The sequence below is a fragment of the Ambystoma mexicanum genome, chromosome 12 (assembly GCF_040938575.1).
Source record: "Ambystoma mexicanum isolate Mex_15411 chromosome 12, UKY_AmexF1_1, whole genome shotgun sequence".
In the NCBI taxonomy this organism is placed as follows: Eukaryota; Metazoa; Chordata; class Amphibia; order Caudata; family Ambystomatidae; genus Ambystoma; species Ambystoma mexicanum.
The window spans coordinates 908,549,695-908,577,369 of NC_090936.1; positions in this window are offsets into that span (position 1 = coordinate 908,549,695).

Consider the following 27,675-nt stretch of genomic DNA (forward strand, 5'->3'; position numbering starts at 1 on the left):
AGTCTGCAGCATAGCAAGATAGACAAAATTCTGGACAACTACTTCAGAAGACTGGGCCAACACTGTCAGAAACATACCACCTGTAAAGACAGCATCCTCTCCTATTCCACTGTGAAGGTCTTCACTGGAAAAATAGTCACAACAATATGAAGCAACATCAAAGCATCCTTCACTTGCAGGATATTTTCCAATGCACTAAAAATGATCCTCCTCCTCAGAAGAAACACACACTTGACCTGAACACCCTGTCCCCTGTCAACAGCCATATATCTCCTACTCCTCTGCAAAGTGATTGAGAAGACTGTCAATATCCTGTTACATGAGAACTCCTATAGGACTATCAATCTGTATTCAGATCATGGTACAACACTGGGCCAAATGCATGAGTTTTGATGGAACAGTTCTGCAGGAAACTCCTACCACTCTAACATAATCAAAATGGGATCCAACATATCTCAGTGTTCCCATTAATCGTATCAGTTCTACAAGTCTCCATTCCCTCCCCAATAATCTAAAATGTCTTCATGAAACTGCTTATAGAACTCCTCACCAACTCAAAACCAACATCAAGATACTACAATTTGCAGATGACATTCCGCTTTGTAGTTTTACAATTGATAAATGGGAACTGGAATCAAAGGCATACAAATCTACAATGGTGTGGACAGGGACAGATGGTAAGAGCTGTTCAGTAAGGAGTATCTGTGTGGAGGGAACCAAGCTTCCACATGCAGACTATTATTTGCAGATATTTCTATTGCAAATGAAGTACACATTTATGGATGGGGTTGACCCATGTTAATCTGACTACAATATTAGCTGGAGTCAATTTCTGGGTATGGACTTGATCCAATATGTTGGCCTGCTTGACCCTGATTATTCCTGATAACCCACCTACTAAGAAGTCTGGACCCACAGACTCTCTAGTATGTCATATTGTCATCTTGGAAGAGTTGGATTAATCACTCAAACCTTTTTGAGGGTAGGCATATCATCGATAGGAAAGTTGGACACTTCACTAAATGGTTTGATTTTACAGTTGCTCAACGCAAATGTGACATTGTGAAGTGCCAGACGATTTATTTAGCCTGTATTGACCTGTCTATGGTGTACAATTGCTTGAATTGATTTAAACTATGGGGCACAAGTGGGGTGCCAAGATTTACTCTTAGGTATACTAAGTTACATCCCAACACATTGGGGCATATGATATTGAATGGTAGGGGAGTGATATCTATGGAGGTGTAGACTTTTAGGGGTTTCAGACAGGGATGTGTTTTGGCACCAGCTCTGTTCAACCTCTATTTCACTGTCTGGAAAATGTGTCAACGCAATGGTTGACATACCCTGATAACCTAGTTTATTTTCTATAACACCTCTAGCCCTAACTGCCTTAGATTAATTTATGAAGAGAAACAATCTTGACATTAACACATGTAAATCAAGGATTCTCTACGCACACAAGAAAAATCCATCTTTTACATGGAGACTAAATAATGTCAAGTTGGAAATGGTAGACGACATGACATACTAAGGTTTTCCTGTCTATGAAAGGATACATTGTTAAAGGGACTTCAATTGGTCATGTACAATGGCATCAGCATTTGTGACCCAGAACAGGAGACTAAATTAAAAATACAAGCATGTTTCGCTCCTTCCACTAGTAAAATATTAAAAGGCCAAATTTAACGTATGGAGAGGAAATAGCAGACTTAATAAACCTGATTCATTGGACACAGCTTTTAGCCCTGTTATGGAGGTGAGTGTTAAACCTACCAAACTGTTTTCCAACATTTGTGATCAGGCACTAGTTAGGGCTGTTGTTGCTTCAAGCAGTAACAAACTGAAAAATAGCGTCACTTTATGCTAAATTATTAGACCCTCTAATTCCCTTTTCCTGGATCTCAACGAATGTATGGCAAATAAGAAATACGTGGAAATTAACAACTGGGTAAATCTTTGTGTTCATCAACTGAGCGTATTGGATGTCTTGCAGAGTTGTCTTTCATCAAATCCCCTTGCTTTAAAAAAGGTGTTGTGGCAAATGGAGTGGTGTCACATTAGGGGCACAATCTGTCAATTTAAATATTTCAAATAAATAAATAGAGAAGAGAAAATCCTCTGTACAATACCAACATATTAGATGAAATTTCCTAACAAATTATGGAGACAGGGGTACCTGTGAATACGATTTAATGTATTTCCCAAATATGAGATTCCAGGAGAGAGATGTAATGTATCTCGAGAGTCTTGATATGGTATACGTTGTAAAGGTAAGAGAAAGGACGAGATTTTGGAAAAGATATTAATTGAAAAGGGAATGCATATTTTCCTCGATTTGTACAGGATAAAGGTTTCTGACTTCTGGTCACGCATTTTAAATGAAAACCAAGGGTATTTAATTACTGCTGCTGTGAGGTATATTTCATTTGTATTTTCCAGTATTTAAAGGGCAGAAAGTTAATATATTAGGATGATATATATGTTGGTGTTAGAATTGTGTGGACCTTTTTTTTTCTTTTCTCTGTTTTGTTATGTTTATATTAGTACCAGGTTTGATTCTGTTCGCTTATATTTTGCTCTTTCATTTCTTTTTTTATCTTTGTATTGTGTATGGTCATCAGGAATACCACAGTTTTTGCACAAAGCAAATCTCTGTAGTTTGTAAAGAATTGCCTATATTATTGACCAGTATTAGAACATTTTTCTATTAAGATAATAAAACCAAATTATTCTTTTAAAAATAGAAATATTTTAATTAGTGAATCTTTCTGCCTGGAGGTTGTTTATGGGATAAAAACATACCATTCATATGGGTCTGCCTGAATCTAATTCGTTCTTTAGTAGTGTTATGGAAAACAATGACCATTAGTGATTCTAGTGGATTGGTGAACAATGTATTTTTAAAAAGCAAGCAACAGGACACAATCATCATCATTATGTTTATTTTGGCAATGTGATGTACATTCTATAACAACAGTACAAAAAATAAAATACTAAAATGTATCATATTATAAAAACATTAACACAGAGACACTGACAAGCTCAGAAGCAATCTCAGCCTTGTGTGAATGTGAACATATAGTACATTTATCCTATCATGCTTGTTAGTATGCATTTTCTCATATAAAGTCCAGCACCCAAACAAAGATACATATTGCACTAACCCCATTTCAACCAATAATGGTTGCAGGACAGAGCCTCTAACTTTAGCATACGAAGGATAGAAAAATAGCAAGTGGGTGAGCTCCTGAAAACGAGCATCCCACAGAGGACCAGACCGATTACCACCCCTCCCCTCAGACCAAGCTGCCACCACCGCCCTTAGTGGGACACAGTTAAATCATGCCCTGATTATCGACACAGTTAAATCATGCCCTGATTATCAGTAAACAGTTTGTCAGGAATTCACCCCATAACAAGTGTTAGGATACACCCGGGACCTGATGATCATTAGCCCTCTGTTCTTCGTTTCAGCAGCTCATCACTTTCTCTGAAAGCATCCACATACTCATAGAAATGCGCGGTCTACAGATTTGACCTCACCTCAAGATAGCACACAAGATAAAATAAACCAACAACAGTACGAGACTTGGATGCAAGTGAGAACCCTCCTCCCGTCAAGCACTTTTCTCTTATACCCAAAGGAATCCATGAATTTCAATGGACATGGAGTCCAGACAGGGCAAGAAATCATACATAAACAATATTACAAGCAGTGAGCAAAGACTCTCTATGCAAGTCTTTGATACCAACTGCATTCTTATATGTCAGACATTGGTATCAGCAAGGATAACATAAAGTGATACATTTAGTGGAGCTTAAAATACTCCTTAGAGGTTCATACATGGTCTGAGGTAGGTGAGCACGCTTACAGTATGATGACTTTCGTCCAGTAAAGCTGCTTTTCCTACAAAAGTGGGAGCCTACAGCACGCTTACATATGCCATAAAGGAACGCCTAAAGCCTCATCTCATACAAGCAACAAGCAGTTGTTTAAACATGGCAGTTTGTAGCACCTACTCAATATCATAATACAACAGTATGTCAGGGGAGTGCTCAATTACAGCCTTTCCCACACAATCCCCCCAATTAGAGCTTCACTTAAATCTCATTACATACATCTTTGGGAGAACAAACATCATATGCAGGCATATCATAACATAATATTTCTTTAACAGCATGACAATAAAGCACTTGGGCAGTCTGAGAGACTTCAGAGCAGGTGGTGCATGGATGTTAATAAAGACACTTACAAACCATCGACAGACAATACAGACTTCTAATTTTGGCTAACACTATGGGGAATATCTGACCAATTGATGCACCCAGAGATCCCAGTAGACCTTCAATCCAAGGACCAAATGCCATGAAAGCCTTCATATTGGTGTGAAGGAGGCTTACATTGTGGGAAATGTGGGTGACAATGTCAGAAAAATTACTTGAGTAACTTAGTATAAAAGTACAGTACTCATTCTCTGGGATTGAGCAGATGCCTCCTATGAGGCTGGGAGAGATGTCTAAAGCCATGCAGCTCTGAAGCTCCATGGTTTGAATGGCTACAGGTTCTCGAAATTATAGAGCCAATCAGGATACCATGGCATTTGAAATATCCTTTAATAACAGAGATAATTGGGTCAAACAGAGTCTGTTCATCTTGATCCCAAGGGCTGTTATGAGATATCCTACCCCAGCAACAAAGTTTTCCCAGGCAGTGCTTCTCCTGGGGGCGGCTGATCTTGAAATGTGGGAGTATTATGCACTGCAGGCAGAACATACATCATACAACGTTCTCACCAATTAATGGCAGCTTTGTCCCCACAAATGAAATAGGTTCGGAATATGTGGCATACCCGGATTGTGAAAATGAAATATTAGGGTCAAAGGCAAATGTGACATTATTGATCACTACACTGTAGTTGGTTCACAGGTAATAATGACATTTGCTCATTCCCATAAACAAAGGACCTGTGTTGGCATACAAGGTCAGTTTGCAGGTGAGGAAAGATGGAGTGGTGCTGACTTGGTGCATTCTTGTCTGTGCTGGGGATTTTCAGAAGACTGGTAAAACCCAAATGGAAATGAGCATCCCCCTAACGGGCCCTGGATCTTTTAACTGGATGACAATTAAAATCCAAACAGACATTCCCCCACTGGAAGGGAATGGGCAAAATAAGGAACATAGCGGATGAATCATGAGACAGATGTGCGCAGATATCACCTAAAGATATCCGAAGTACCAATAATGCATGCATTTGATTGTCATCATTACAAAAAGAATGACCAGCAGGCGATAACAGCAGGGACAATAACTTTCCGGTATCAGTGAGCCAACAGTGGTGGCTTCTACTCTGTTCCAGTGCACTGCCACCTCAGCAGGATTCATCATAGTTGAGGGGACAAATCCAGGGGTGTGTGACTGGAACAGTTGCCACTGTGTTCAAAGCTTTTGGTTATCAGGAGTTCTTCCACCGGATCGCAAATCATACCTTTTGGAGGTTGCATTCAGACATCCAAGTGGGTCAAGCACTGAAGGTGGAATGCCAGAAGTGAGTTCTGAATCAGGTTTGTTTCCTCCAGGACTCTGATTGCCAAATGAAGGAGCAATAGCAAGAGCTCCTACAGAGACCTCACAGTGTGGAAGAGGGTCAGAAGCTGTGGGACAGAGTTCAGCAAGTGAGCATACTGGTGATTGAGGGATGCACCCATGTCCTCTGGTACTGAAGGTTCCATTCCAAAAGCACTGAAAGTGTCTGACATTGGCAAACGACTGTCATTGTCACTGGTGGAGGAGTCGGTGGTCATAGTGGGACTGTAGCCAAGCTAAGGAAGATCTGTCAAAGCAAAGGTAATGTCCTCCGCTGGGGTGGCGATCTTGTGACTATGTGCTGCAATGATCCAGGCCGGGATCACAGCACATTTAACTGCAGTGTTTGAAGTTAAGAGAACCTGGAACAGGCCGCCCCACCTGGGCTGTAACACAGATGTCCGCTGATGGAGCTTCACCAGGACCCAGTTTACTGCCTACAGAGGGAACAGGGTTCAGTAGCTGGTTCAGGCAGAGCTTCACACACCTGAGCGTTAAAAAGAGATCTAACAGTTTTCATCAACATGCAACAGTATTGGAGGAATATATCATCCTTTAAAGGCAAATTTTGTACCTGGGGGACTGCTGGGGGAGCAGATCCCATTCTCATGGTATGATCTGTGAGGATTTTGTGGGTGTACAGTTTGTGTTTACTTTGTGGATCATTGTGCATGGCAAACAGAGTCAGGGGTATGACTTGGTGCTATTTCAACCATGTTTCTTTACACATGTTGGCAGTCTCACCTTGAGATCCCCATTGCATCATTCGACATGCGAGCTGGACTGGGGGTGATAAACACAATGGAATTGTTGAGCTATTCCTAGAGCTGTGCAAACATCTTAATATTCTTGCAAGCAACATTATAGCCAATGTAACAGCCTCTGCCTTTCTACATGGATATGAATCTGCCCACCCAGATAACACACCAATCATCACTAAACAATGAGTGAAGTTCATGGAAGTGCAGAGTTACATGAAGTCTGTCTACTTGTGTAGGAAAGGACCTTATGGTATAGGATGTGATGACAGTTTTATGGATACCGCTCTCCCAACATAGTGTCTCAAACACTTAGCACAATTCTCACAATAACCTTGAGCCTCTAACCTTGAGCCATAGAGGTTGAACAAGGGGCCATCCAATCTCAATTTGATAGGGTATTCATAGCATGTTTACCTGAATGGGCTAAGCAGTACACTTCAGGAGGAATTCCTTGGGTGCCACCAGGTGGCCGTCTGGGGAATGACACTGGGAATCTACTCCCAACTTTAAATTCTGTTGGGTCCAGTCACATTTTCAGCTTCTGGGTCTTGGTCTTGGAGGATTGCAAGACTGGAAAAGGAGGATATCTGTGACCATGGGACTGCAACACAAAGGAGAAATTCATTACGAGCCAGGGGCCCATTAAAGGCTGCTGAATGAGCTGCCCCAGCTACTAGTGCATTTCCTTGTGTTGTGTTGGGGTGGTCAGGAAGGGTCCCCAGGATTACTACAGGTTCATCTAGCATGCACCATATTGATCACTGGGGGCATACACACTGAGATATATATAAAAAGAGTGTTGCCCTCACAGAGAAATATATCAATATAAGGAGTTTATATACCTCTACATGTAGTGGGGTTTTGTGAGTTCATTCAGACTTTGTAGTTAGCAGTTGTCTGATTGATTTTAGGTAGCTGGGACAGTCGGGCTTGGGGGATGACGGAAAAAGAATTAGTCATCCAGTAGTTGCAAACAGGACAAAGGTTTATGGTTTAACAGTTCCGCAAGTAACAGATGTAATCTTGCTTATTGCATTGAAGTCCCATAGAAGGGGCTGGCAATTTTCTTGGACCGGCAATAAAGATGGGGCCCGAGGCCAGGGTGTCCAGTGTTCAATTGTTTTCACAGGGTGAAACTAGGGGCTGTACGTGATGAAGTAGTAGTTGCATACATTAGAATATCTCAAGAGAAGCCAGGAGTCTGGGGTGGATGAGATCGCAATCTGTAGTTCAAAGAAGACCTGTTTTGTTTAGCCCTTCCTGGTATTGCTAAAATATCCGAGTGGACCATGTGCAATCACACTTAAGGGTAAACGCTCTAGGCCAGATATTACTAAGTAATTAATTATGTTGTATGTGAATGTTTCATTGTACTATGATGTCACGACCTACAACGGACCAATCCCAAGCGAAGGCGGACTTAAAAAATGATCTGAAGATGGTCAATGACCAATAAGAACATTTGTAAAAGAGGCAACTCCTTTGTAAAGATGTGGTCCAATCATGTTTGAGGGGTGTGTGGTAATAAAATATCTAGGAGTGATTTTACTGTTGCTAAAATGTATAAAAATGTATCAATTGATGCAGTCCATTGAGACTTGAGTTGGTTTGGTTCCACGGGACTAGTCAACTTCTCCCTAGATTTTTGTACAATAAACCTTGCTTTACGTACAAAACATGCACTCGTTCCTGTGGCGGTGGACCCAGTTTGGACTGAGGTAATTAGGGGTTTGCACCTACAGATTTAGTGACCACGAAGGGACACCATGCTTTTTGAAACATTGGGAGTCTTCTGTACAGCACCACTTGAATATGGCACCTCACCGCAGGGACCAGTCTTCCATGCACGGTGAAAAAGAGAGGTTGGAGGACGCCATATTGCTTAAATGTCTGTCTGCTTCCCGGAGGCATGGTGCCGTGGTCCAGATATGCAGGGCATGCTTCAGGGGTGTTGCTAGGTCTGTAAAGGACTCAGGGCTACGCTGATGTCAGAACTGTCAAGACTGGGGGCTAGCCAGCCTTTTGGTTGTAGCTCCTGAGATTCTATCTGGGGCTACAACCAAAAGACCAGGGGCTATAGCCCCCTTAACCCCCCCTTAGCAACGCCTCTGGCATGCTTGACTGAGCACCACATGGGAGCACATTGGGTACATGAGTGTACATTTGGAGGTAAAGCAAGAAGGGATGAGGATTGTTTCTTTTGATTTAAGTTTTATTTGTAAAGGTGGAACTGGAATGCAGGGTTTTGGAATTTTCAAGGTTGCAGTGATTGGACAAAATGGATGTTCCTTGTATATATTTTTTAAACCTACTTTGTTATTTTAGAGATGTGAGGTGGTATCCTATCTGGAATGCCAAGTGCAAGGCTTGTCCTGGTACCCTTTAGTTTGCTTGTTTGGTTGACTGGAGCATTCACCTGAAGGTGGGGTGGCATCTTTTAGTGAGTCCAACTGTAGATACCTTTCAGAAGTAGGCCCTTCTTGTATTAGCTGTGCGGTCAGATCCCTCGCCTCAGTATTGTTGGTTAGTCAAAATAGTGAAGCGAAAACTTCCTGTAGACAGGATAAGTCTGTATTGTAGTAGACAAGGCCATACTAGTAAAAGAGTGAGAAGCGAGGGCAGCAGTGCTGTAGTGGAAATCATTGCGCCACTCCTATGCTCCAGTGGTCAGGGTATCTCTTAGATATTGGCCGACTGAGTGTTTTTTGATGATGTCTTCTGGGTATGAGCGAGAAGTAGAATTGAAGTAAATAGTGAAGAAAGGTAATTGCAGTATAAACAGTACAACGAGTGAGTGTAGAGAACGACTGAGGAATTGGGTAAGGAAAAAAGGGAGTTTTTTCGGGTGAACAATTTTTGAGCCGCAGGTTTGGCTCGGTATCAGGTTTTTGTGTAACTATTTTTTGATACCTTGAGTTGGAGTATGGCGACTCTGTTGAATCATTTGTGCCATACGTTGCCCATCTATAAGGTAAAAAGTACCATTGAGAATAAGTATGGGAAAGTAAGGGTAATATGATTGATTCCTGGCCTGTCAAGGAAACCTATGTTACGGGGATACTGGAAAATGTGCGTACCTTCTTGACTGCAAAGCTTAAGGGCTCGAAATTAGACAAGCAGATAAATGTTTTAGAACTCCGATGGATGTATGAAAAAGGTGGGAAGGTCACAGTGTTGAAATCAGGGAAGAGAGGACAAAAAAGGACGCTGCAGGAGTTCTTTCTGCACCGCCCTATATGGGTGCTATCCTTTATCACACAGACCTTGAATTCGACCTTCATTTTCCCCAGTGGCTACTCCAATGGCTACGAGACGGACACAGGTAGTACCTCCATTGGTTGGGATTTCAAGAAATTGTGGTCTCGGAAGGTAGTGGAAAAGTAACTCCTTCAATAGTTAGGGCTAAGGTTACGAGCGGAGAGCGGGAAGGGAGTATCTCCCCTGACTACTAGATTAGCAGATAGATGAATGGTGGAGGAACAAGAGGTAGTGAGACCAGTAGCTAGAAGCGTGGATAGAGAATCAAGAATAAGGGCAAAGGAGGCCTTTTACTGCTAGGATAGACGATTGGATGTGGAAAGTCATAGAGACAAACGATCAAGAAAGAATGAAAGAAGCATTAAGGCTAGCGGAGGAAGAGATAGTTACAACAACAGGGAGATGAAGAGCCGGAAAAGGAAGAAAGACAGATGAAGTATGTGGAAGAAGGATGGTGGAAGCATGGGAAGGGTTTTGGAAGGATCGATAAATCAGTCATAAGAAAGGTCAAAGTGGACATAGAGGATGCGGGTACTGCCACAGGTACGGGGGTTGAGCTGTAATGATGGGAGACGGCACCCTAAGGTATTGCTGATTATGCTTCTGTGCCCATAGAAGGGCTAGGGGATGGGCCTCATTACAACCCTGGCGTTAAGGGGTTAACGGTGCCGTAAAAGGCTGCGGCGCCGTTAAACCCTCAACGCCGGATTCACACTTTAACGCCTGCTTTTTGCAGGCGTTAAAGTCCAACCCGCTAAGGGACCTTGGTGCTAATTACGGCACCGTAATTTACGGTGCCGTAATTAGCGCCTTCCCCATTCCCATTGAGCCCTATGGGCCAAAAATGGGAATGGGGATGGGGCCATGGTGAATGGGGATTTACCGCCCCGCCAACCTTGGAATGGGGCGGTAAATCCGCCATCCACCATGGCGGAATCCGGCATGGACCATGGTGCTAATAGCACCATGGTCCAACGCCAGGGTTGTAATGAGGCCGGATGTGTTAGCTGGAGTAGATGATGGAGAGTACAATTATTGGGATGTCGACCAAGGAGAGCAGTGTGTAGCTGCCCTGCCACCTGCTTCAGTAGCAGCGATAGGTAATATTCCATGGAATCATCGGACATGCCAAGGCTCTGGCATGGCTGTAGTAAGTGGTAGGGGAGAGATGGGGAAAGCTCCAATTAAATCAGATGTAACTCAGTTTCCATTACATCAGTAGGTTCAAGGAAGGGCACGTTATGTCCCGTGGACACAGATGGACTGGAATAACCTGATGAAGACACACTGCAGGAGCGAGGAAGTGGATTTATGCACTGGAGAAACATATGGCTGGTGTCACGTTGGCCATAGGAGACATGAAAAGCCTATTCACAGCTCTGAAGAGGGAGCGGTCAGATGAGTTTTGGATATCCCGGAGTTCAGTTAGACACAAATACTCATGACAGAGCAGCGTTTAATAATAATAGGGTAAAGATTTGGGGGGCCTTGCGAGTTATGTGTCTGGATACGTCAGATATAAATTTGCTATTAACAAAGATCATGAAATTGGAGGATGATCCTGCTGCACACATCCTGTTAATTCAGGAGATGTGTAGAGCAGAGATTGGAGAAGGATGGGATCAAAGTGTGGCTATCTTTCATCACATTCTAAAGAAAGGACGCCCTCGGGAAGTCCAGCATGAGTTGGATAAGGTGGTGGGAATGGAGGCCAAGAGTTGGCCAGAGGTTCAAGTACATATGATGCTTTTTGTAGGAGGAGACAAGGAAAAGAGATAGCAAGTGTAAAGCAGGTACAAAAAGCAGAAGCTAATTTTGTTCAAAAGAAATTGAGGAAGGGCTGTTTAGAAGGGGCAGTAATCACAAATTCTATGGAGAGACAGTAGAGCAAACGGGACAAAATGGACAGAGTGAACCGGGTATGAGACAGGGGTGGATGGACGGGTATGTTCCAGTTCCAGGGCCAATGAGAGAGTTCCCGAGGGCAGGGGAGGATTTCTGCGAGGGAGTGGGTCATTTGGTGGGTTTGGAGGAATGTGTCCTTGGTTTAATGGGCTGATGGGAAATAGTTATGGAGGATTTTATGGGTTTTAGTGTTGGTTATATGGAAGGTTGGGACACATGTCTCAGGATTTTCATGAGCAGCTACAGTACTTAAAAATGAGAGCTCAACAGATGCAAGCCCCGACCCTGACATATGCTGCAGGCTCTGTAAACTCACAGCAGGCACAGGTTGAGCAGAACCCAGCAACTGGGGCTGAACAGAACTTCAAGATCCCACCAACCATGCAAGCACAAACATCAGTGTCGGCATGTGACAAGAATCCTTAACCACAAGGAACAGTTTACACACTCACTACACTGGAGCAAGTGTTTTGGGGGAAATCCTTTTCCTCTCCCCGGTGCTAATATGTATCAGGAGAAGGACAGCCCACAGGGGTGTCCAGTCCAGTTCATTATCACCAATCTGGAAGAAAAACCCTGGATAGGTGTACAGGTAGGAGACATAACGTTCTCATTTATGGTCGACACAGGGGCTACAAAATTGTGCATTAAGGAAGGTGAGTTCCTGTTGTCAGGCAAAACGTTGAATACACAGGGATTCTCTGGGGCTATCCTGTTCGTTCCTACTGAAGTTCTTCGTATTAAGGTAGGTACTCAAAATGTATATGCTCCTTTGTGATATTGTACCGACACCACTGCAAATCATTTGAGAAGGGGCATCTTGAGTAAGGTACAGATGTTGATTGCCTTTCACGGAGAAAGGTATTGTTTGCTTGAATCCAGGGTTATACCCGATAAGGGAAGCAGCATATTTCAGTCCTATTCTAGCGTCAGTGCGATTAGGGGGGTTCCCGTTCATACAGCATTGTTTATATATGGGATGATGTTTTTTTTGAGTTGGGTCCCGGGGATCAGAAATCAGACTTGGCAGGTACTGTTTGAGTTTTTATTTTGGCCTGATGTCCCACAGGAAGTAACACCAAGCACCATTGTTACGATTCTCTTACAGACTATAGTGATCAAGAAGAACAGGGGGGGGGGTTCTATCAGTGACAGATGAGGAAGGCAGAGAATGATGCACAGTTCTGTGATATGAAGTGACATGATATGATATGTCACTTACAATTTGCCTATACTGAAGTATTTCTAGGTGTGTCAAGATAAGGGAGGGAAGCCAGAAGGAGGACAAGACAAATTATCTTACTGGGCCTAGTGTCATTCAGATCATGCAAGTGTGCCAACACAAGGTGCAGAGGGAAATAAAGGGCAAAGTGCCAGGGAGACGAAGGGGGATGTGCAAACAGACAGCATTGCGCTGTGTAAGTCCAGCCAGGTTAGCACAGCTCTGGGTAAATGAAAGGAGGCAGGGGACTGTAGAGCTTACATTTACAACCCCTAATTGTGTGGTAGGCTCAGAGACAGTGCAGGGGAGACTGGTCATGGAGGGGCCTGGTAACCAGTGAGACTCTGAGGGTATCCAGGCAACAAGTCAGTGCAGCAGACAGGTAGGTCAGCCGGGGAGGGTGAGATACAAAGCAGAAGAGAAAAGGAAGGTCTTCAGTTGCTTCTAGAACTTCAGGTGGTCTGGCACTAGTTTGAGAGGGGCAGGGACCCATTCCAGAGGGAGACACCTACAGAGGAAAGAGATCTACCCCCACTCTCTGCCTGGAGAACCGTCTGACCCTCACAGAGTTGGATGTAGCTGGGCGAAGGGCTCGAGAAGGAATATATAGAAGGAATAAGAGATTGTTTTATGTAGTGCAGGCCCTGGTCCCAAAAAGCCTTGTGGACCATGCAGAGTGTCTTGAAGTTGATCTTTGCAGCCACCGGGAGCCAATGGAGAGATTTCAGTGCTGGAGAGAAACAGTCCCTGGGCTTGAGGTCAAGGAGAAGTCTTGCAGCCTTGTTCTGGATTAGTTGCAGTGGGTGGAGAGTATAGGGAGGCACATTGAGAAAGAGGCTGTTTCAGTAGTCCAGCCTAGAGAGAACCAGGGCTCTGAAGACAGTGAACTTCTGGGGGAAATTGAGACAAGGAAGAATACCCCTGAGGAGGTTCAACTGGTAGTCGGCTTTCTTGGCAAGGTCTGTGATGTGAGGAGAGATGGGGAGAGTGGAGTCAAAGATGACGCCAAGGATATTTGCCTCACAGGAAGGTGAAGGAAGAGGGTCCAAGGAGGGCAGCCAGAGTGAGAGAGGGAAAATGGGAGCAGGGGTCCCAATGAGAAGGATATCCATCTTACTGGCATTAGGTTGGAGATCACTGGAGGGCTTGAGTCAAGTCTCGCAGTCCCGTTTTGAATTAGTTGCAGTTGGCAGAGAGTAGAGTCAGGTAGATTTAGAAAGAGGCTGTTACAATAGTCCAACCTAGAGAGAACTAGAGCTTGGAAGACAGTGGGGGTCATTACGAGGTTGGAGGTTATGGAAAAACGATGCTGGTAAAGGTTTACCGGCATCGCATACCGCTCTGGGCTATTCAGACCTAAGACCCCACTATTAGAGGCACCTTTAATAATGGTGCCTCTAATAGCGGCATGGGCGCGTGCACGCGGGCCATCATACCGGCAATACCGGCATGCCGCTAATGTCAGGCGGACAAGCAAATACCGGCATCATGAAGGCACTAACAGGGGATACCGGCATCATGAACCAACCGTAAAATGCTATGTGCAGTGTTCTCAACTGCCACAGGTGCAAACAATCAGCACAGGTGGAGGCAATGGAATCTGGGCCAGAACAAAAGGAGCACACCCATACACCACACCTCTTCCCACACCAAGATGATTCCAATAGTAGTAGCAATACTGGGGATGCATTGCATTGTAACACTAGCAACAACAACAACAGCAACAGCAGGCACCACAGAGGAGACGCAGGAGGAGAAGGAGGGTGAGACAGGCCCAGCATGCCCAGCATTCCCAACCAGTGCAGTCAGCGGTACCACTCAGGCAGCCCCCAATCCCTCGCATCAGAGCCAGTCCATACAACCTAACCCCTGATCATATCCACACCCTGTACCGTCTGGACCGGCACACCATCACCACCATCGTGGACATGATACACAACGACATTGTCAGCCTCATCGAAATACACACCACCATCCCCCCTCTACTGAAGGTACTGTCGGTGCTCCACTTCCTTGCCAAAGGCACCTACCAGCACACAGTGAGGCACATGCATGGCATATCACAACCCTTATTTTCTCGCATTCTGAACCCTTCTCAAGCACACAAGGGACTACATATCCCTACCACGGACTCCCCAGGAGATTGTTGATACAAAAGTTGGCTTCCATGCACTGGCAGGCATGCCCAATTGTATTGGAGCCCTCAACTGCACCCACGTGGAGTTGGTTGTCCCGCATGCCATGGAGGTGGTGTACCGCAACTGCAATCAATACCACCCCATTAATGTGCAGATGGTATGTGACACCAGCAAGATCATCACACATTGTTGTGCCCGATATTCCGGATCAACCCATGACTCTATGGTCCTGCGGAACTCCACGCTACATGGAGTGACATGCTGGATGACGTGCCTGGCTGCTTGGTAAGTTGCATGACAGGCACATGGCACTGAAATTGGGGGAGAGGTGCACACACCACCATGGTGTCAAAGTTGATGTGACAGCACAATGTGCACATCACTAAACCCTGTGCCCCAAAGCATCCCAAACAGAACATGACACCCCAATCCCATAGGATTGAAGTAAGGTTGACACCTATCACAGCATGACAAACAGTAAACCACCCCACATCCCACAACACGTGCACCACTCATCAGCGGACCTCACCCTCCATAACACCATCCAGTAACATGCAGTGAATATGCACTTTGTTGCTGTCTCTGGAAAATCACCACATAGGACAGGCATCCATGGGAGTGAGCAAAACCACCAAGGGAATCCATTGTCTGTCACATGGCCACCACAACCACAGGAATGCTGCATGTCACCATGGGAAAAATCAGCGCTGAATGCCGAACAGTGCAGAGCCTACTGCCAACGCTCCCAGGTAGAAAATCATACAGAACACAACTCATCACAAATTAGACATGAACACAGCTGTATGCGTACACAATGCATGAGCAACAAGACGGAAGTGCAGACCATGTATCATCTTGAAGATGCAACCCACACCATTATTCCATGGCACTGGACACATTGAGGGCCTAAAAATGGCGTGCGTACAACCAGAGACATATGCATGTGACCAACGATAATCTGCAGGCATGTGTGACTAGTACAGCTGTCCATCATGTATCCACTGACATATGCCCTTTTTTGTGTCCCATGCAGGTGACAGTTGCTATCCCTTGAAGCTGTGGCTCCTCACCCCTGTCCGAAACCCACAGAACAGGCAAAAGGAGCACTACAATCGTTCCCACACACGTACCCGTGTGGTCCTTGAGCAGACCTTTGACCTGTTGAAGGCACGGTTTTGCTGCCTTAGCCGGTCCGGTGGGGCACTCCTCTACAGGCATGAGAAGGTGGCCAAGATCATCATGGCATGTGTGATGTTGCACAACATGTGTATCCGACGGAACGTGCCCCTGCCCCCTGACATTGAACTGCTACCACCTGGTGTGGACAGAGGGCACTGGGTGTGGGAGTACATGTACATTATGCACTGTATATGAATAAATGACACATGCGCACTGATGAATGTTGACTCAGGTTATTTTTTTAACACAATGGGTGTATTGAAATGTCCAATGAAGATGAAAGTGCACTAACCATCGACCACCCTCACCCCACTCTCCCTCCCCCTACAACTCCCCCACACACCCTCACCCCCCCTCTCCCCCACAACTCCTCCACACACCCTCATCCCCCTCCCCCTATCCTCTCCCCCACGACTCCCCAACACATGTCCAAACAAGTGTCTATTGCCTTCATCAGGCTGGCCAGGCTACTTCCCGCCACTCCCTGCACCTGATGGCGGCATGTCTGGGAGGTGCAGGGTGCGCACTGACCTGCGCAGTGGGTTAGTCTGTGTAGAGCTCGAGGACGATGGGGTGGCCGCCTGCTCCATTTGGGGCACCGGACGATCAGCCTCCATTGCATCAGCAATGCGGCTGAGGACCTGCCGCAGGGCTGATACCTCCTTGCACAGTCTACTTGTGCTATCGGCAATGATCTTGCCCAGAGAAGCGGTGTTTTTGTGCCACTCTTGCCTTGCTTGGGCATTGTCAGTTCCAAATTGTCGCACCAGGCCAGTTAGCTCCTCCTGCCGCCGCACCCCCACCGGTACACCAGTGGGGGTGGAGGGTGCTTGGGTGTCATGCATGTTGACTATTGGGTCCCCTATGGGACTCATGGCCCTTTGGTTGTACTCCCCCTCCAGACTGCTCCGGGTGGTGGCATGGTCGGAGTCTGCCAATGACAGCTGGGGGATGGTGCCGGGCTTGGTGTGCGAGGCAGGTTGGAGGAGTCGTCCTCCACGGGCAGCCACACCTCTTCCTGCGTCTCGTCCTCAGCCAGGGGTGCTGTGGCTGCCGCCTCCCCGACTGAACTGGACTCCACTGAGGGTGCAGCTTCAGCTGTGTCCTCTGCCTGTGTGACTGGAGTTGTGGGTTCTGTGTCGACGGCCCTTGGCGGCACCAGTGCTGTGGCAGCCATTGGTGGTTTCCTCTGTGGTGCATGGGGAGGCTTGTGTTGGCCTTTTGAGGTTGAAGGCCTGTTGCCCCCATCCCGGGCCCTCTTCTGGGGTGTGGTTGGCTGTGGGGGTGAGTCCCGGTCCTCACTGTCATGGTCTGAGCCTGTAGGGGTCGAAGAGAGGGTCGGCATGAGTGATGGTTTGAGAAGCATCATACATATATTTGTATTATTGCTCATCGACACAATAGAGGGTAATAGGCTGTTGAGTTTGGATGATTACGTTGCTTGCTATATGGGTGGGTAATGCAGGCATCTGTCGGGGTCACTCATGTTGGGGCAGACGTATGCTATGTGACATGCACATTTGTTGTGGCCTGCATGCAGTGTGACTTATGCCATTGACATCTTAGTGTGGTTTGTGTAAGGTATGGCATTGCCTTGCTGCAGGCATCTGCATGTGTCTCTGCTGCGTACAACAATTATGCTGGGAATGTGTGTGTATTAGGCCATGGCTTGCCTCTTTGGACAGACATATTGGTGGACTATCCTCAGACTCTGCATTAGTGTTTTCTTAGGACACTCACCTCCTTCCGCCGATGAGGTCGCGACACACTCCATGTCGCCCACGCCTTCAATGGCCTCCATGCCAATCAGGTTTGCACATATGTCCTCCCACCGGTGCAGCATTATTGGAGAGCTTGCTCCTCCACCAGTTGCCATGGCCTGGCTCCTGTTTGCCGAGCGGATGTTGCGGACTCGCAGGAGAAAGTGATCCCACCTCTTCCTGCAGTCCTTGGTTGTGCGGGGGGTGTTGCCAACCGCGCTTACTTTTTCTGCCAAGAGTGCTCAGATCTCCTTTATTCTTATGACAGCCTCCCTCTTGAGGCTCTGGGCAAACGCGACATTGGCATTCTCTGCCAGGGTCTCCGCCGGCATGGTGAGCTCATCTTCGTTGAAATGCTCCTTACGCTGGCGTGAGGCGCCCTTTTTCACAGCCTTGGGCATTGTAGTGTTGTAGTGAATAGAATTTGGAACACAGCAATGTACTACAGGTCCTGGCTACTGAGGATGGCAATGCATTGCGTTTTTTAAGATGGCCGCCGTGCTCTTTCCCGTTCCTGTGCGATGATGCTACTTCGGGTTCTGCTTATTTACGGTGACCATTATTAGCGGTGGCCACTAATGCCGTCTTGATTCCTGCCAGTAGTGCAATCTGCGCTTTACATGATGCCGCTAATGGCCTTTTTCTGGGCTCTTACGGCATGCTGGTAATGTCATTACCAGCATGACACAAAGCTCGTGCCTGCGAGGTCATAAATGCCCACTATTAGCGGGCTCTTACCTACATGGACACGGTATTTGCTCCATGCCGGTGAGGACAGTTACTTACCTCCAAACTAGGAATGACCCCCAGTGAGCTTCTGGGGGTAGGAGAGGAAAGGCAGAGTACCTCTGAGGAGGTGCAGTAGGAAGTTTGACTTTTTAGAGACATTAGATATGTGGGCAGAGAAGGAAAGTGTGGAGTCAAAGATGATCCCGAGGTTCTTAGCCTTGCAGGTAGTGGTAGGAGGAGGGCCAATGGAGGCTGGCCAGAGAGTGAGGGGAAAGGATGGTGAAGGTGTGCCGATGAGGAGGATGTCCATCTTGCTTGTATTCAGACATAGATCATTAGCAGCACACCAATCTTGAATGGAGGCAATAAAAGATGAGAGAGGGAGAGGTGGTGGCCGAGGGCAGTCTGAAAATGAGTTGAGTTGCCCAGAGCAATGCCAGTGGTTAAGATTAATTATAAACCTTCCAGCCATCACCTCTTTGTTTTTGCTTTGTCACCCCGAGTGGGACGGGTATGCCCAGACGTGGGTCCCGTGCCTGCTGGGCCTAGAGACCCAAGCTACTCCTCACTGATGCGGCCCAGCAAGGCCGAAACATGTTTGGTGATGCTTGTGGTCTCGTGCAGAAGGGATGTGACCTAGCAGTTCGGGCTGGACTGCCCCTTTTGGGGTGGGACCAAGCCTGATTTGCATATGGTCTTTCCCCTTCTGTAATGGCTTGGCAGCCGAAGAACAATGGTCTGGAGGGTTGCCCAGAGCAATGCCAGTGGTTAAGATTAATTCTAAACCTTCCAGCCATCACCTCTTTGTTTTTGCTTTGTCACCCCGAGTGGGACGGGTTTGCGCAGACGTGGGTCCCGTGCCTGCTGGGCCTAGAGACCCAAGCTACTCCTCACTGATGAGGCCCGGTAAGGCCGAAGCATGTCTGGGGATGCTTGTGGTCTCGTGCAGAAGGGATGTGACCTAGCAGTTCGGGCTGGACTGCCCCTTTTGGGGTGGGACCAAGCCTGATTTGCATATGGTCTTTCCCCTTCTGCAATGGCTTGGCAGGCGAAGAACAATGGTCTAGAGGGTTGCCCACAGCAATGCCAGTGGTTAAGATTAATTCTAAACCTTCTAGCCATCACCTCTTTGTTTTTGCTTTGTCACCCCGAGTGACACGGGTATGCCCAGACGTGGTTCCCATGCTTGCTGGGCCTAGAGACCCAAGCTACTCCTCACTGATGAGGCCCAACAAGGACGAAACATGTTTGGGGATGCTTGTGGTCTCGTGCAGAAGGGATGTGGCAAAGGTTTTCGGGCTGGACTGCCCCTTTTGGGGTGGGACCAAGCCTGATTTGCATACGGTCTTTCCCCTTCTGTAATGGCTTGGCAGGCGAAGAACGATGGTCTGGAGGGGTGCCCAGAGCAATGCCAGTGGTTAAGATTAATTCTAAACCTTCCTGCCATCACCTCTTTGTTTTTGCTTTGTCGCCCCGGGTGGGACCGGTATGCCCAGACGTGGGTCCCGTGCCTGCTGGGCCTAGAGACCCAAGCTACTCCTCACTGATGAGGCCCAACAAGGCCGAAACATGTTTGGGGATGCTTGTGGTCTCATGCAGAAGGGATGTGACTTAGCAGTTCGAGCTGGACTGCCCCTTTTGGGGTGGGACCAAGCCTGATTTGCATATGGTCTTTGCCCTTCTGTAATGGCTTGGCAGGCGAAGAATAATGGTTGGGAGGGTTGCCCAGAGCAATGCCAGTGGTTAAGATTAATTCTAAACCTTCCATCCATCACCTCTTTGTTTTTGCTTTGTCACCCCGAGTGGGACGGGTATGTCCAGACGTGGGTCACGTGCCTGCTGGGCCTAGAGACCCAAGCTACTCCTCACTGATGAGGCCCAACAAGGCCGAAACATGTTTGGGGATGCTTATGGTCTCGTGCAGAAGGAATGTGACCTAGCAGTGTGGGCTGGACTGCCCCTTTTGGGGTGGGACCATGCCTGATTTGCATATGGTCTTTTCCCTTCTGTAATGGCTTGGCAGGTGAAGAACGATGGTCTGGTTTGTTGCCCAGAGCAATGCCAGTGCTTAAGATTAATTCTAAACCTTCCAGCCATCACCTCTTCGTTTTTGCTTTGTCACCCCGAGTGGGACGGGTATGCCCAGATGTGGGTCCCGTGCTTGCTGGGCCTAGAGACCCAAGCTACTCCTCACCGATGAGGCCCAACAAGGCTGAAACATGTTTGGGGATGCTTGTGGTCTCGTGCAGAAGGGATGTGACCTATCAGTTTGGCCTGGACTGCCCCTTTTGGGGTGGGACCAAGCCTGATTTGCATATGGTCTTTCCCCTTCTGTAATGGGTTGGCAGGCGAAAAACGATGGTCTGGATGGTTGCCCAGAGCAATGCCAGTCGTTAAGATACATTCTAATCCTTCCAGCCATCACCTCTTTGTTTTTGCTTGGTCACCCCGAGTGGGACAGGTATGCCCATACATGGGTCCTGTGCCTGCTGGGCCTAGAGATCCAAGCTACTCCTCACTGATGAGGCCTAACAAGGGCGAAAAATGTTTGGGGATGCTTGTGGTCTCGTGCAGAAGGGATGTGACCTAGCAGTTTGGGCTGGACTGCCCCTTTTGGGGTGGGATCACGCCTGATTTGCATATGGTCTTTCCCCTTCTGTAATGGCTTGGCAGGCGAAGAACGGTGGTCTGGAGGTTGCCCAGAGAAATGCCAGTGGTTAAGATTAATTCTAAACCTTCCATCCATCACCTCTTTGTTTTTGCTTTGTCACCCCGAGTGTGACGGGTATGTCCAGACATGGGTCACGTGCCTGCTGGGCCTAGAGACCCAAGCTACTCCTCACTGATAAGGCCCAACAAGGCCGAAACATGTTTGGGGATGCTTATGGTCTCGTGCAGAAGGGATGTGACCTAGCAGTTCGGGCTGAACTGCCCCTTTTGGGGTGGGACCATGCCTGATTTGCACATGGTCTTTTCCCTTCTGTAATGGCTTGGCAGGTGAAGAACGATGGTCTTGAGGGTTGCCCAGAGCAATGCCAGTGGTTAAGATTAATTCTAAACCTTCCAGCCATCACCTCTTTGTCTTTGCTTGGTCACCCCGAGTGGGACAGGTATGCCCATACATGGGTCCTGTGCCTGCTGGGCCTAGAGACCCAAGCTACTCCTCACTGATGAGGCCTAACAAGGGCGAAAAATGTTTGGGGATGCTTGTGGTCTCGTGCAGAAGGGATGTGACCTAGCAGTTTGGGCTGGACTGCCCCTTTTGGGGTGGGATCACGCCTGATTTGCATATGGTCTTTCCCCTTCTGTAATGGCTTGGCAGGCGAAGAACGGTGGTCTGGAGGTTGCCCAGAGCAATGCCAGTGGTTAAGATTAATTCTAAACCTTCCAGCCATCACCTCTTGGTTTTTGCAATGAGTTGAGTGTCGTCAGCGTAGCACTGAAAATTTGAGCAGAAAGTGGCAATGCAGTGGGCAAGAGCTACTAGGTATTGGTTTGTTTGTTTGTTTGTTTGTTTATTTATTTCTAATGCACACCAAACCCAGGACGAGAGATAAGACCCCTGGGGAACACCAGAGATAGAGAGTAAGATAGATGAAAGGAAGGACCCCAGTTGAATCCTGGAGGGGCAATCAGAAAGGAAAGAGGTCAGCCAGGCCAAGCCTGATCGGTGGTACCCAGGTGATCTCGGAGACGGTTGAGCAGGATGGTATGGTTGACCATGTCGAAGGCAGAAGAGAGATTGAGTAGGATGAGGACAGAGGGAATATTAGAGTCAAGGTTCGAGAGCAGATGTTCACGGATGTTCAGGAGAGCAATTTCCATGCTTCTGGGTGCTCTGAAGCCCGACTGCTGGTCATGGAGACAGCCAACAGATTCAGAATAGAGGTTAAGCTGAGAGATAGCCAGTTTTTCCAGGAGTTTGCCCAGAAAGAAGTAATGGATATTGTGCGATAGTTAGCCGGACAGGAAGGATCAGCTGTGGGTTTCTTGAGAAGAGGATGCACTAGGGAGTGCTTCAGAGGGGAGGGGAATGGTTCTGAGGCAAAGGAGTGATTGCAGATAGATAGAGGGTGCTCCAATCTAAATTAAAACAAATGAAACAGTGTTGGAATGAAGTGTGAGTATCAATGCGACCTGATCAGAAAAACAGCATTAAAATGCTCTTAAAACTGTGGTTCACTACCCACCTTCTATTGTTTCTATGTGTCTTGTGCTAATTTAATGTGGAACTGATATCGATGCAGTGGTTTGTCTTGATTTTACTCTGATGAATACTGCAGAGAGGGGCGAGAGAGGACACCGGGTTCCTCATTACTTTGACTACTTAGTTTCAAATGGCTCATTAGTTATATGATTTGCGAATTGGGAGCAATTCATTACCTGATTTGCGTGTTAGCCAGGCGTAAACAGCTTGTCTTCTGGAGCTATGTCGTGCTCTTCGTGCTATGCATACTTGCGCAGAAATTGGGCAGCCCTCTGAAACTGGATGGGGGTCTGATTATTGCGCTGAAAACATAATTCTCTGTATTACACATATAGCATGGTGTGATATAGGCGCTTGAAAGCATTGCGCTGTTGAGTATCTAATAATGTTATAAAATATTTATAAACTAATGAGTCTCTAATAAATGGGGAGAACCCATTTCGGACTGATTTTGGGGAGCCCCCTATACCTACAGTATTAAAATTTTCATCAGAATGCATAGTTTGAGAAAACTCAGAGGCTTTTAGTGTGGAGCGTAATGCTCCAGTGTCAAATAAACATATTTTGACCAGCAATGACACAATCATCATACGCGTCAGTAGGCTCAATCGGTACGAGTGGTGAAACAAGTTCAGACACCCCTTGGCAATCCTAACCATAGTTCTGAAGCGGTGGTGGTAGAAACTGCGACCTAGTCATTCTGCTTGGTGCAGTTGGCTGTCTGTCCTGACCGACATACTGAACCGATGTAGACACTCGGCTTTACAGTGTCTAAACTCTTTACAGTAATTACACTGATCACTGTACGTGTCTGTATAACATCTCTCAGCATTTTGCCCTGGATATGAATGTGGTGCTCCTCTCCCTCTTCCCCGTCCTCACCCCTTTGTCCTTCTGGCATGGAGTGGAACCCTGCCCTTCCCTGGGGAGGTTGAAATTTCTGAATCTGCAACACCATAAGTTTGGCTTTAGTAGTTTATTTCTGTCTTTCGACCTTTTCATGGAAGTGTTGTGCAGCTAATAAAACCTCTACCAAACCCTTTACTTCCCATCCTATTAGCATTGTCTTAATTCCCTCCGCTACCTTAGGTTCCAAACCCATAATAAAGTGAACGGCCACAGTGTGAGGTGCAATAAGGGCTATATCAACAATCTCAGAATATTGTTCAAAACATTGTTTCACATGCTCCAGATATTCCACAGGATGTTTACCCTTGTCTCGCTTGCATGTATTAATTTTAGCCAAATCAGTCTTTCGATAGACCATTTCAGTGATACTTTGTACCAGTCTATCAGTAAACGTTTCCAGGTCCATGGCAGTGGCAGGTTCTTCAGCTGGCCAGTTGGCACGCACTTTCAGCAGGGTAAATGCATCTGTGGGCAGCAGTGCTTGCAACAATTGATTCAAATCAACACACGTGGGGTGATAGCAATCTATTATGTCCTGATTCTCTGCATGGAACTTAATGGGATACTTTCATATCTTTGGGAATCTCTGAATGATATTTAACATATCAGTAAGAGTCCAGGGGTAATGCACAGTAACTAAGGCATGTTCTCCTCCAGGGAGCTGTCTGAGTGGGAATGCATCAGTACTGGTATTGGCTGTCAAATTTGCCAACCCTTCAAACATGGCTGAAGAAGGCAAAAAAAGTTTGGAGAGCTAAACTTGTATATCAGCTGTGAATGGACCAACCACAGGATTTATTGTGGTGGACTGATAATAGGTTGGCAGTGATGTAGAATCTGGTCTAGCTGAGTCATGATCAGGTTCAACATTTAAAATCGCAGGGTTGTAAGTGTACAGAATATCTTTGGGAATGTACTCTTCCCTGTGGCTATTGCTTAAGCCAAGAGTACTTTAGGAACGAATTTCAAATCAGGGGTGCTTGTCTTTAGCGTCACAAAGCCGACCAGCATTCTTCATCTAGCTGTGTATGGACGTGTCCAGCCGGCAAAGCACGCTAGGCAAGGTTACTTTCCAATGCTGGCATGTCTGGAATGTGGCACCAAGCCCCCTCAAAGCAAACTCTTCATCTGGACCACTGCCCCTCTGCATGAACACCTGGGGCAGACTAGTACTTCCTCCCATACTTTTCCAACATATGAATTCAATACACGTACAATAAAGTTACAACTGTTATTGGAGCAGAATAGAGTGGCACAACAGTATACAGCGTATACAAGGAATGCAGTAAGGGCTGTGCACAGCAAACAGTGTACAAGACACAATTTTGATGATGCGCTTAAGGCTCACAAACATTCACTGTGCTTTGAGACACCCCGCTACACACTCATAGCCTGATTGTGTCTCACTAACATTTTAGCAAAGTCCAGCCCTTGGAAACCATACTATACTTCTAAAATCCGCATACAGCATTGGAATCCTTACTCAAGGGTCCAATAGTCCACAGGAGAAGCCTTTGTTTTGGGTAAGTAATGGGGAGAAACTTGCATGACCTGCGTGGATGCCAAGGAGAAATCAGACGCGTGTTATTACCAAGGGGCGAAGTCCATGTGATACCCTGCCTAGGCTCAGAGGGACATACAGTGTGCCACGCAATGCTGCTAGTGGAGGCGGGTCCGGGAGGATTGAGATGAGTCTGAGACTAGGAAAACACTATTATCCCAGAGTAAATGTAGTGATGGGGAAACATATGTGTATGTGTTCCCTCAAAGGGAGGGAGAATCGGTGGAGCAAAACTTACCAGCATATAGGTCAGTTTCTCAATCAAGTGATCAGTGATCAACTCATGGCCCACCTCCATGATAAACAAATTAGCAACATATATGGATGGGTGTAACGGAACTGCGACTTTTGACAACATCTTTGCATGAGCTACGGGTATGAACCACTCCGTTTGTTATTGTAGGGATGTTTCAAAAGACAAATAGCCAAGTGGAGCTATTAGCATCAGCTCTCGGAGCAAAGGAGGAGATGCATTGAATGCTGCATGGGACACAATAAAAAAAGAACGAGTGCGCCACGTGCTGAAGAACGAACGACAGGGAGCACCCACAATTCTGCCCTGTACTGCTCACGACATGCGACTGTTTAGCAGGAAGTTACATTTTGCAGAAGTTGCGATGAGTAAGGGCGGGGGGCAGAGGAGGAAGAGTGCCTATGTGGGAGGACAACTGGGCAATTGACAACATTCCTGCTCCATTATAGTGGCTTCGGGACAAGAAGAGTAGAAGGGAACTCCTGAGGCACACTTTATATATTTGGTGTAAATGTGAAATGTTTGCTTGTTTCTGGTTCTCCTTTCACAAGTGTGGGAAAGTCGAGGTCTGATAGAAGACTTCAACAAAGTTGGTAAAAACAGACACAGAAATGTACACCGCTTTTACAAGATGTGACTTGTATGGTCCTGTGGAGCAATGTTGCACATAAGAACCAGAAGGAGCATGTATTCCAAAGAGAATCTGCAGAGAAAGGAAATGGCCACTTTGTATGGCACCATCAAGCTACACTGCATGTCGAGCTCAACCCAGAGGGCAAACAGAACATTCTGGGTGGGGAGAAGACACTATGGCGGGAATAATGCTCAGGATGATTCCAGGCGCTTTTACAGACAGAAAAGCATTTGTGAAGTGTTTCAAACGCTTGATTAGGCAATAGGCACAAAGGGAAGCGGGTACCATGAAATACACACAGCGCCAGGCGTGTTTTATCCACCCAAGAGAGAGAGAGAATCATCAAATGCCCAAACGCAGGTTTGATGCAGATATTCATCAGGATTGAGGAAGCTGTGCAGTGAGCACTCTTGAGGACTAGGAGTGCCCCTATGCAACATGCAGATTTACCGTGCAGTGCTTGGAACCATAGCCATTGATATTGATGGGTTTATGAGAACAATCAGTGGAGGCTAGCAAATCAAGTGCACAGAGGGGCTAATCCTCCCAACATGAAAGCACAAAGGGGAGAGAAGTAGAATAAGTTATACACGTAACAAAAGCAATGGTACACTTGTATTGCTTTAACACTGTGTGACATTTGGTTGCTTAGTTGTTCTTCCAGACAGTTTTGAAAGGCGGTGATGTGCGCCGATGCGCCCCATAATCATCTGTGCAATTGATGTGCAGTTACTATGGGGAGCAGAGCTTTGGAAACAGAACATATGGATTGAAACTATTATATTAATTGTCAGATGCCACTGAAGAGAGTGAGCAAGTAGGATGAAAAATTAGTTACCGTTGGGTGAAAAAAGCAATTTTATATACGTTTGTTGGCGTGCCTTCCGGGGTCCAAGCAGGAAAAATAGGAGGAGGCAGGCAACAGCTTAAGCAGCAAACACACATCACCTTGCAGATGCACACAGTATGGCTGAGAACGTGAATCAGTCTGGAGTTAAAACCTTAACAGAAGGAGATTGAGTTGGATTGCTGTTGTTTGCCCCGGCACTGTAAATATCAGAGGTCTCAAGGAGGCAGGCAAGGATGGGCCATGCTACCAAATGTATTTGGTAGCAGAGAGCTACATTCACAGTCTTCCTCCAGCTGAGGGTTTCCAGAGTGGCCATCAAATATAAACAATCCAGACATGTGTACGCTCTGCAGTCTACTTGAAGATTGACTGTTAAAGATTGACTCTGCTTTTGTACCACATTTTGTGTTTGTATGCCCTTTTTAGTGCCAAAACCCCTTGGCTTCCAATGTGGCACCTTTTGCCCAAGCCACAGTGACTAATTTGTGGAGATGTTTGCAATCTCTGAGCTCCAGTATTCATTTCCAAACACCTGAACCTATTTTTTTTTTATCAGACTCAGTTTGATTATGAGGTAGTGTCTGTCGACTTTATTATTTAGCTATCAGTCAGTTTTAGAAATACGAAAAGCGATAACCATCTGCACAGACCATTACCTTGTTAGGGAGAATTCTCAGAAATGTGCTAATTCCTTTCTACCTTAGAGACCCTGAGCACTTTTG